The sequence below is a fragment of the Malurus melanocephalus genome, unplaced genomic scaffold (genome assembly GCF_030028575.1).
Source record: "Malurus melanocephalus ecotype Western Australia unplaced genomic scaffold, MMel_1.1 scaffold_83, whole genome shotgun sequence".
Classification (NCBI taxonomy): domain Eukaryota; kingdom Metazoa; phylum Chordata; class Aves; order Passeriformes; family Maluridae; genus Malurus; species Malurus melanocephalus.
This window is the reverse complement of record NW_026623315.1, coordinates 1,970,202-1,980,992: the sequence shown is the minus strand read 5'-3', so window position 1 is coordinate 1,980,992 and position 10,791 is coordinate 1,970,202.

Sequence of the window (10,791 nt, the reverse complement as noted above, 5' to 3'; positions counted from 1 at the left end):
ACTCTGACAAACCAGGCTGCCTCTTCCCCTCCTCCCCTCCCACTCATTCCCTGCACCAGATGTCAACTGGTTCATGCCGAAATGCTTGCCACTGTCCCAGATCCCTGCCTGCTGGCTGATGGCACAGCCTTTCAGCAACCTCCCAGGTCTGCTCCGGAGAAGGCGCTCAGTGCGTGCTGAAAAGGCATCTGTGCTCCTTCCTCTCCCTCCTCCTCCYCCACCTGCCTGTTATATATTGCAGAGGTGACTTTCGGATGTGGCAGCAGATATGCAAAGAGGGCATTAAAAACATGCTAAATGAAAATCCTGACAGGGAGGGGAGAGCCCCAGAGGAGCTACAGCAACACGGGAATTTTAATCATTCCCAATTAAATRAAGCTCAGCAAAACTCTGCCTTCCTTGCAAAGCAGCAGGGTTTCCCCTTTCCTSCTTCCTGCTGTAAACCTCGCACAGTTGGGTTGCTCTCCTGCTCTCGTGCTCAAGGACACCTTCAGACCATCCCCAGCCCACATGAAGGCAGGCATGTTCCACAACTGCCTAGAGCAGATATTTATTGGGAAGATTTTAGCCAAGAGCGAGCCTTCCATGCTCTTTTGGGCACAGACAGCCCCAGCAGCAGCTTTGTGCAGAGCCCGTTCATCCCCACCAGCCTTGAGCCACCCAGGACAGAGCTCTTGTCACCCTTTGTGGAGAGGAGCACAAAACCCACCAGTCTCAAGCATTCCCAAGACTGTGGGGACCTCAGGTCACTCACTGCTCTCAGACTGGCAAGGCTTGAAGGATTTTCTGTGGTGAACAGAGATTCCCTCTGTTAAGACAGTTTTAAAGGAGTGGGATTTTTCAAAACTGCTGGGCATTGGCTTAACTCTGTATCCAGGAAGGTCAGCTGGAGTTACACATCTGACCGGTGGGAACAGCCAATGGTTTGTGCTTTCCAAACTCTTTCCTTGAGATTAAAAACTTGCTATCCTCCTGCCTTAACACCCCAAATATGGGGAAGCCTGCACAGCATGGCACTCAGGATGGGATTTATTGCCTCCTTCCAAGGCAGGGAGAAGTCAAACTGCTGGATTCCTCTGGGACCAAAGCCTAGATTGAAGCTTTGGCTTATGAACCATCCCAAACCTGGTATTAGAAATACCAGCAAGGGAAAAGCTGCAYTTGACAGACACTGGATATGCTCTGTGGCTGAGGAATATTTCCTTTGTCTTTTTGTCTTGAGGGAACACGCCAGACTTAGTGCACAGCTCTGAAGAGACAAGAGAGGAAGGCAACCTGAGCATGCTGGTGTTCTGCCCACAGGGAGTGCAAAAAAAAAAAAACCCCAGGAGGCAGAGCAGGGGAGAAGATTCTATCTYTGAACTTACCTGAGATGGGGGTTATGCTCAGGCACCTCTCAGCATTTGGTCTAGGTTTCCTAATCGCTCTGAATTAAGTTGGAAAATCCAGCCTGGATAGCAACACGGGATGAAGAAACAGCTTCCCCATCTGATGTCAGAGGGTGACAATTGCAGGGAGGTGTCTCTCTTCAGCTGTCATCACTGCCGCCTAAAAACAAATCTTCCCTGCCCTCCACAATTTTCAGAGTTTCCTGCCATAMAACCTGTCTCCATCTCCAGGTTCTTCAGTCTTTCTTGCCATACAGYTTTATCTGCACAGCAGCATCTTTGCCACACCATACCAAATATGCCACCATATGCAGCAGTCTCTGCTGCAATGGCTTCCCATCAGCATGTCACCATGATGGAATCACCAAGGGCACCTTCTGAATACATGGAGGCTGAATTTAGCCAAGGAGACCRAGGCAATGATTTAATCATTCTTGTTAGAGATTGGTTTTCATCACTATATTTCTGAAGTGAAAACAGACCAGAATGTGATTTTGAGCAGGAATCATGTTCAGGAGGAACATTTCTCCATCAGCTCCTGAGGTCAGCTCGGTATGCCCTGTACCTGAAGGCAGCCTGAGACAAAAACATTTGTCTGGTAAATGCTTGCACAGAATGAGCAGCAGCTCGAGTCAGTCACACATCTAAGGGGTCAGGATGTGCCAGCCACACAACACCATCCCAGTGAAGGAGGACCATATATACTGTTATATATGAAGGAGGCAATACTAAACAGATCACATCCAATCCTGCCCGCCTCCACCCCACCATGCAGCAGCTGGTGGAGAAGAGCRAGGAGAAAGTGGGAGAAGCAGAGGGGCTCTGCAGGGAGGTTGGTGCTGCTCACTGTGCTCTGCCAACCACCACAGCTTGGCCTTCGTGYTTCCAAGAGAGCTGTGATTTAAGATGATGCTATGCTGGGGGGTTCCCAGCRTAAACACTGCAAAAAGATCAAAGTTTCAGGGGGTTCTTAATGTTTTGAGAAAGCTTCCAGATGGCTGCCCAAATGAGAAACTCCAGTGTTTTCTCTTTTCTTACTTCATCTTCACTCCTGGCTACCCAGCACGATCATGCAAGGAGCAGATGCACAGAAAAATGAGAAACAGTTGGGAAAACACATATAAAAATAGCAGCAGTGTCCATTTTGCAATGCAGAGAGCACAGCTATGTGAGGAATACATTTCAGCGCCAGCAAAGAAACTCAGACAATCCTGTTCATTAAGAAGCATCAATACCCTACCCCACTCTCCTGCTCCCATGACAGGCAACAGCTGCTCTGGCTCTGGAGCAGCAGCCAGCAGCAGAGCCCATCCAGCAGAGCAGAGAGACATGGGAGAGATGAKTTCAGTGGCCCCTGAGCACCAGCATTCCTACCTGCTTTGGCTTTCCCAGCTTTGAAACACTCCTCTGTTCCACAGCATCTCTGAGTTGTGCTCCTGCAGATCTACACACAGCTGGTAACTCTGGAGGATCAGTGTAGTAGCAGGGACAGTGCAGGAGGGGCTGGTGAGCTCCTAACTTATTTCTCAGCACTTTTTTTGAAATAATGACTCCTGAAATACAAGCTTGCTAAACCTTGCCACAGGCATCTGGCTYCTCTCATGGCTTTAAGGCAGCTTAGAAGGGCCTTTGCTTCCTTGAGTCATGTTTGCAAATCCAGCATCTCACTGATTCTGATCCTGTCTGCTGGGAAGCACAAGCTGTCCAAGCTCTGCCAGCTGTGCTCAGAAAGAAACCTTCCAGAGGCAAAGCCAGCAAAACAAAAGTTCTGCTTTTTGGGTCTGTCTGGCTGTCCCTKCACTTTTGGTTACACCAGTCATGCGCCACCTTCTGCAGGGCTGAGCTCACCCTACATAAATGGTAAATGCCATGCTGGCCAGGCACCAAATGGCACATTTACCTCCCAAACTGCTCATTCATCAGCTGCAGCTGAACCTTGGCTGTGCCCCAGGGCAAGGACAGCAATCCCTCGGGTCACTGCAGGAGCGCCATCTCTCTGCTCACTGTAGGGCACCTCAAACGTGGGTTTGCAGGTGGTTGGAAGCACTTCCCTGGCAAGCCCTGGGGTGCTGATGATGGCCTGAGCAGCCACCTCCAGTGCCTCAGCCATTGATGGGAACAAGGCCCAACTGTCTCTGCAGCAAACAGTCATTACATTTAACTTTTTTTATTATTCTCTTAAAATCATGCAAGTTTTCCTCTCTGAAGCAGCACTTTGGGATGCTGCTCCCTCTCCTACTCTGCAGAAGTAGTAAACCACACACCATGGAGCTGGCTGGACACCAGCAGCCCTGCTCATGAAGGGRGCTTGCAATATTCCCTTGAGAAGTGCCCAATCCCTCTTCCTGAATCACATCATAGCTTGGGTTTTCCATATCCTTACCCACAATAAAATGTGAAGGATGTGAAAGGAAAGCTCATTTCACTGCCACAGAGAAGGTGACAGAGGGGCAGGTGGGAGCAGAAATAGCCATTTTTCCTCAGCACAGCAAGCCTGGTGGTGATTACTAGCAAACCCTACATGATCAAACCAGCCTTGCTGAGAGCCCTGYCAGTGCATCACCCCACACACCGCCCCACACTCCCTGCCAGGACTGCCTAAGGGGRAGAGGATATGTGCACGTCCCTGCACAGGGCTGGAGGTGGGCAGGTGCCCTCCGGCTCCCTCTCTTTTCCTAGAAAGGTTTTTAGGAGCCCCCAAATCCGTTTTTTTTTTTTCTGGAATGATCAAGGGCAATGATGTGAGCCAACAAATGGGAGTGAAACAAGTAAATGAGATTTGTCAAGGAAAAGAYAAGGCAGGAATACAGGAACAAAGGGCTTGGTGGGGATAAAGAGAAAGCCTCAKATCAGGCAATAAATTGGTAAATGAGGCACAAAGGACAGGAGAGARCAACAGCTAGCCTGTTGCTGCTAGGCCAGACAGTTTTCAAAGCAAGATCGTGAGTCACCARCCCTCTCAAGGCTGGAACAGAAACCCAGCTTACCACACACAAGAGCAGCGCATCCTTTCTTTGGCAAAGCCAAGGCTGCTGTTTGTGGCATGTGGGAGGCTGCAGGTCTGCAGTCAGGGGTTGCAGGTACATGCACATGGTCTGGAGGCAGCAGGAAAGCTGGCTGGACTCATCCCAGCATGGAGGGATGTTCTGGGGGAGTGGGGCTCTGCTGCTGCTGCAGGGCTCGCTAACACACCGCTGGGCAGTGTGCCAGCTTGGGGCTGTGCTCTGYATCTTGGGGTTTCAGTCTTGCTAGAAAAAAATCCGGGACTTTTTGTGGGGTTTTCAATGAGCATGAATGAGTGTTCACGTCGTTTCCTTCTTGCCCCAGCAAGACTCAGCACAGCCTGAGCTCCCACCCAGCCACAGCACCAAGCTGTGGTGGAGGCTCTGATCCTGTCACTGGTGGCTTGGGAAGATCTGTGCAAGCCCCAGCATTGTCAAGGCCATCCCAGAGGACCCAGCAACATCTCCCAAATTTTTCTTTGTCCATCATGGGCACCTTACATGCTTTTCCAGGAAGCAAAGGGGTCTGTGTAGCTTCTGCCCTGTTTTGATACACCCATAAGGAAATTGTGCCCCTGCTTTTGTATTGCACTATATGGAAACCTAAAAACACAGARGCCATAACACTGGAGATGGTACAAAGAGATTTCTGCAAAGATGTTGCCATTCCACTGCTTCATGAGCCCAAAAGAAGGCCGAACTGTGAGCAAACAGTGTCAGCCAGCCAGGAGGATTTTACAGGCTTTGGGTTTGTTTCTCCCCTGCCAAGCACCACAGGCTCTGTCCCTGAGCTGGACAGGGGAGCAGTGCTGCTTGACACAGTGCAAAGAAGGAATTTTGGCTTGCTCCACCAAAAGCTCTGGCTCCAGGCTCACCCAGCATGGTCCATGGTCGCTGCTGCGGCAGGAGATGTTTGCGTGCATGTGGAAGTGTTGGCATCTGACAAAGCAGCCACCACAAGGAAATGAAACCTCAGCGAAAYGCTGAAGATATTTTTGGGAAGCCCAACATCCCCTTGTTATGCAAATCAGTTGAGCAGTCTGGCAGTGGTCAGGGCAGGTAGTCTTTCACTTTTCAGCCACAGAGCACAACCCAATTTGGACTCTGCAATGGGGCTGGGGTGCATAGGGGCTGCCAACCTGGCAAACATCTCTTGCCAGCCAGCAAGCTGTACTGCACCATCAAAGCTGGGGGGTTGCTGTCCAGCAGAGCCTGCCCAGCATAGCCTGATAGCTTCAGGTCATGAGATCCCTCATGTTTTAAGCTCAGAAGTCATCATCATCAGGGCTCTGCTAGTTGCAAACTGAAAGCAAAGAGGATTCTTGACTGTGTGCTCTGAGAGATGCTGTTGTGCTCTTTTTGGGGTGAAACAGCAGGACACCTCACTGGTYCTAAAGCTGCCTGACCCCTAGGAAGCAGTAAGAGTGCTCAGCAACATGATGCATCTATAAAGAATGAAAACACCCCTGTAATATTTCCATCTCATGGGCAAAGATGTTTCATTTCGTCTCACCCTATGTCTCACAAAAAGCGCTGAGTAACCCTACGTACTTGACAGAAGTTTTATTTCTGCCCTGGAGAATGCACTAGGAGATACTTTCTCCAGATTTCTCCTTGTCCTGGGTGAGACAAGGAGGGCCACAAGACCTGGAGGAAATCAGTTGTGGCTGGGGAACAAGGAGAGAGATCCTCCGGTCTGGCACAAGCCCCTCCTGCCTGCAAGTGCCCAATGCTGCTGTTTGCTGCCATCTCTAAAGCAGCTTTATTYAGAATAAAAACACCCAGCTGTTACACAGCCTCTGCAGACAGTCACCACCATACAACCAGGTCACCACCACAACCTTGTCCTTCCCTGGGACCCCAAGCCCACTCCCTCTGCTTGCCCGAATGCTGCAGGGTGGGCATAGAGGCACATAGAGGAATGGGCAGTCCAGGGAAACCAGCTTTGTTTTTAGAAGTCACCCCATGTGTCAGGAGAGATACAGAGTTCATTGACTCGTTACACAGGGTGAAGCTAAGCCCATCTTGCATCACCCCCAGCTGGCCAATGCCTGCTGGAGGCAGGAGTGGAGAGGCCGATGTTTATTCTCCCACCYCGCAGCTATTCAGCTTTGAACAAATGACCCCTCTGAGCGACACGGCTGTRAATTGCTTAAACAAATGCAAAGTTCAGATAACTGCAAAGAACTTGTCTCGCCTGCCAGAAAAATTACAAAACACCAGTGTTTTCTGAAAAGCAAGGCTGTGCAGCTYGCTCGAGAGAGAGGCAACAATGTGCCAGGAGCCAGTGAGAGGGGCAGAGGCAGAAGGACTCTGGTTCTTGYCCAGACAAAACCTGTTGGAACAGCAGCTGGTTTTGCTGTTATTGGTCCTAACCTGGAGCCCTGCACATGTTTGTAGGTAGCAGGGCAGCTGGGGTCCCCTGGGCACAGCAGGTGAGGCAATGTTTGACCAGAGCCTCCCTGAGCAGATTTGAGGGCAGCTCATTTCATCACCTTCTGTCACGGACTCACCTCGGCACAGGGTCTTTCAAAGTCCCTTGTSCTCAAATCAGTAGCAACTTCCCACCCAGTGATCCCAAACCACTTCAAGGAAAAGAGTCAATAGCCTGGCCAGCATCTCCAAATTTTATGAAACAACCTGAACATGCCCTTGCTCCCCAGTGGGCAGGCGCACGAACATTGCCTACCACAGCACCAAGCTTTGCCAMGGAAATTTTTGAATTGAAGGCAAACTGCTGCTACTTTTCCATTCCATGAAGACTGGGAAAGATGGATTCTTTTTTCCCCCTCTGCACAATGTCCCCAAGCAGCTGGTAGCTGTTGCTGTTCCAAAATCAGTTTAAAACCATCAGCCCAAGCCATTGTGTAGGAGCTGTGTTTGCACAAGGCCAGTAAGTAAAAATTTCAGTAGTCAGAGTCACAGTCACCAACACCAGCAAAACTGCTCAAACCAGTAAGAGAATTTTACCCCAAAAATCTCACCCACCCTTCACCATTCAAACTGCTGTGCTGGATGCTGTTTGTGCTGGTTTAGTGGGAGGAAAGCAATAAAGAAGGGAATAATGAAGCCTCCAGAACAGAAGGCCACCAGGAGTTTGTACAGCCACGTGAACCAGSTGGGCCAGGTCCAGGTGAACCAGTGGCTTCCCAAGTTCAGCTGACAGAAATAGGCATCCAGATACACACCTCTTGCACATCTCTCACTCAGGAGTGCTGCCAAATTCTCTTCAAGTGCTCCTCCAGTCAAACTGTGCTCTTAGGCTTCCATCCATCTCCCAAGGCCACTTTTTTCTCAAAAATTATTTTCGGCCCCTTTTGCAGGCAGAGAATTATCACCTTTTACACGTTTCTGAAATGGTCTCCAGGTGAGCCACAAAACATCTCACCACACCACTCCTCCCTCCCCACAGCTGCCCAGAAAAGCTGCATGCAGCTAGCCCATAACAGGGGAGGATTTAAAACCCTAGCCCTCACTGCTTCATTTTACCACCAAACCTCATAATCTGCCTCTTTTTTTGTTTCCTTTGCAGGGATAATAACACACAGATATCTCTAGAAGGTAAAGCATGCTGCAAGAGGAGCATTAACACAACAGTTTATAGCCCAACTCTTTCACAAAGAAGCACTTACAGTAAGAGCACGAGTGCCTGAAATTTTAGAGTTTAATCTATAGGAAATAAAAATGGGAAGCAGTGCTTTTAGTTTAAAACCTTAGTTTTCTTTCRTCTCTGCAGCATGACTTACCTGCCATCCCTGCTCTTGGATGCTGCAAGGTCTTCTGAGGTCCTGGTAAAATGGCAGATGGAGCAGACCAGAAACCTACARCAATAAATCAACCTCAAACTCCTTCCCTGGGAAAGGGCCTTCAGGTCCCCATATAACTGGCTTCACAACTGGCAGCTGCTGGGAAAGAAGCTCCAGCTGCTGGAAGTCAGCAGTAACTCACTATTCCCACTCCAGGAAGGTGCTGGCATCGCTGTGCCAGSAGGGGTTGGATGCCCTGAGCCAGAAAGCAGCAGAGGAGCACCCTGGCCCCACCAGGATGGGATGGGATGGGGTTGGGTTGCTCCATGCCCTAAGTCTGCCCATTGCCTCTGTATCCCCTAGAGCAAAGCCCATCAGGAGGCAAGGCCAGTGTGTGTCACCTGAGTAAAACCAGATGGATGCAATGGCAAATCATGACTGACATCAGGATCCTCAGAAAGATCTGTRTGCTGGGCTGGGAGCAGGGCTGCCCTGCTGCTGCCCTCAAGGGTTCAGGAGGAATTTCAATGTCCTGTCATGCCASGTACACATGGGTTTTCTAAGGCCACCCCAGAAAGGGAGAGGGGAAGCAGACAGGGCTGGGAGAGGGGAAAGGCAAGGCTGGCTACTGCCTGCCAGAGCAGGAAAAGCAGGACCATCATCCTGCTGCCTGCTGTGCTCCCTGCCAGCTCTGGGGTCCGAAGGCTTTGTGGAGCCCAGAGGAGGTGACGTGSCAGGAGTGTGAATGCCATCCCTGTCCCACAGCTGAGCAGGTGGGCTAATTAAACAGGCTGTGCCGCTAAATGGTGCTGAAATTGTGGATCTGGAGCAGCGTGACAGACACCCAGCAGGGCCCCACACATCATCAGATCGTGATTGCTTTTCCACTTCTGCCAGGAGAGAGCATCTTCATGGAGCATCCCCTGCTGCCACCTGGCACCAGTGACCGAGGGCAGCGCACGAGCAGCTCCTGCCTCGGCTCACTGCCTCTTACGGGCAGGTGGGGAGGGAAATTTGGGATCATTTACAGTTCCACTGGGATGATTTGAACTCTCAGAAAGGTCTGGCTTGCGGAGAGCTATGGTCAGCATCACCAAGGATTAAGCCATTCATGGGCACACTAAAGATGGAAGCAYCCCACACCAGTGACCGTGCCAGAGCCCCTCATCCCACCCCTCCCCACAGCCTGGCAAGGGCTCCTTCATGGCTTTGCATCTGCTTTAGGTCACTCTGACTGGAGTGCAACATCAGCGAGAAGGAAGTCAGCAGGAACACAGAGGAAGATGAGGAAATTCCCGTAAACACCACTGGCTACTGCTGCTAAAAATAAATGGGAAGGGTGCTGCTTCCTGATTTACTATTCCTTCCTGCACTCCCCCTCCACCAGGCTCGTGCCTGCACTGTGCAAGAGGCTCCCTGGGATGTTCCAAGGCAGCAGCCAGCTGACATTGCWCAGCATATAGATGGATATTTTTAATGTTATTTGGCTTCCCCTGTCCATGCATGCTTGTTAAGGYAAAACAGGTGAGCACTGCCAAGAGACCTCGTGCCTAAACCCAGAGCAAGCCTGTGGTGCTCTCTCCCCCTCATCCATCATGGATATCTCAGCTGCCTCCACTGGCCAAAGGGAACTTTTTCCCTGCATGAGGACAGGAAGCTCAGCCCCCAAGGAGGTGATGGGAGCTGGGCATCCCACAGCAGCACCAGCTGTGCTCCAGCCCATGGAAGGGGAGCTGTGTACCTGATGGATGAAGGTCAGTGGGRGAGAGCAGCCCTGGTACCCAGCCCAAAGGTGAATGACCCAAGCTATCACTCGATGGTTATCTGCTAACTGGTTTTCAAAGGCATTTTTCACAGGCTGTTGCCTCCCTGAGGTAATAACTCAGAATCCAGAGTTGTGAGGATATGGCATTCATCGCACTGTTCCCTTGGCTGCGGCCCTGCTGGCTGGGGAAAGGGACACACTCCTTTTCCAGGAGCTGATGAGGAGCTGACAGCTAACAGCTCAACCTTCCAAYACTTCTCGCTGTTCCATGCTCCTTGGCAAGCCTGGGAAGTGGCAGAAGCAGGGATTTGCCATCACTGGTGGGGGGCAGCACCATCAAAAGGCACCTCTTGCCCATGTCCCAGCCACTGAGGTCTCAGCACAGCCCAGCTTCCTTAGAGTTTATTTGGCCAAGCTCCAACCAAATCCCCTTGCATTTCCAGTGGGGAGAAGCCCAGCTGCTGTGGAGCTCTGAGCAGCTGCAGGCAGCATTTGCAGGAAGCCGGGGTTAAATGATGCCAAGGCCATAGCAGGGTTTCTGCTCCATTTATGGGACYCATCCTACTCACAGAGGTGCCCAGSCTCCCTGGCACATCCAGCCCCTAACCAAAGGCAGCTKCCCAAAGGTGCTGCCTGCACCAGGATCCAACAAGCCTCCCAGGGCAGGCATGTGCTGGGGAGACAAGGAGTTGCAGCTGCAGATTCTATTTGCCTGAGACAGCTCCTGCAACTCGTTGGAATGGGATCACACAAGCCTTTTGCCTGCTCTTACCTTCCTGCTTTCAGATTTCCTTCTCCTGCCATCTTCATTTTTTTGTGTATTTTTATAAAGCAGCTTTGAGTGAAATAAACATGGAGGGTACTCGTACAAAAGACTATTCATACCATAG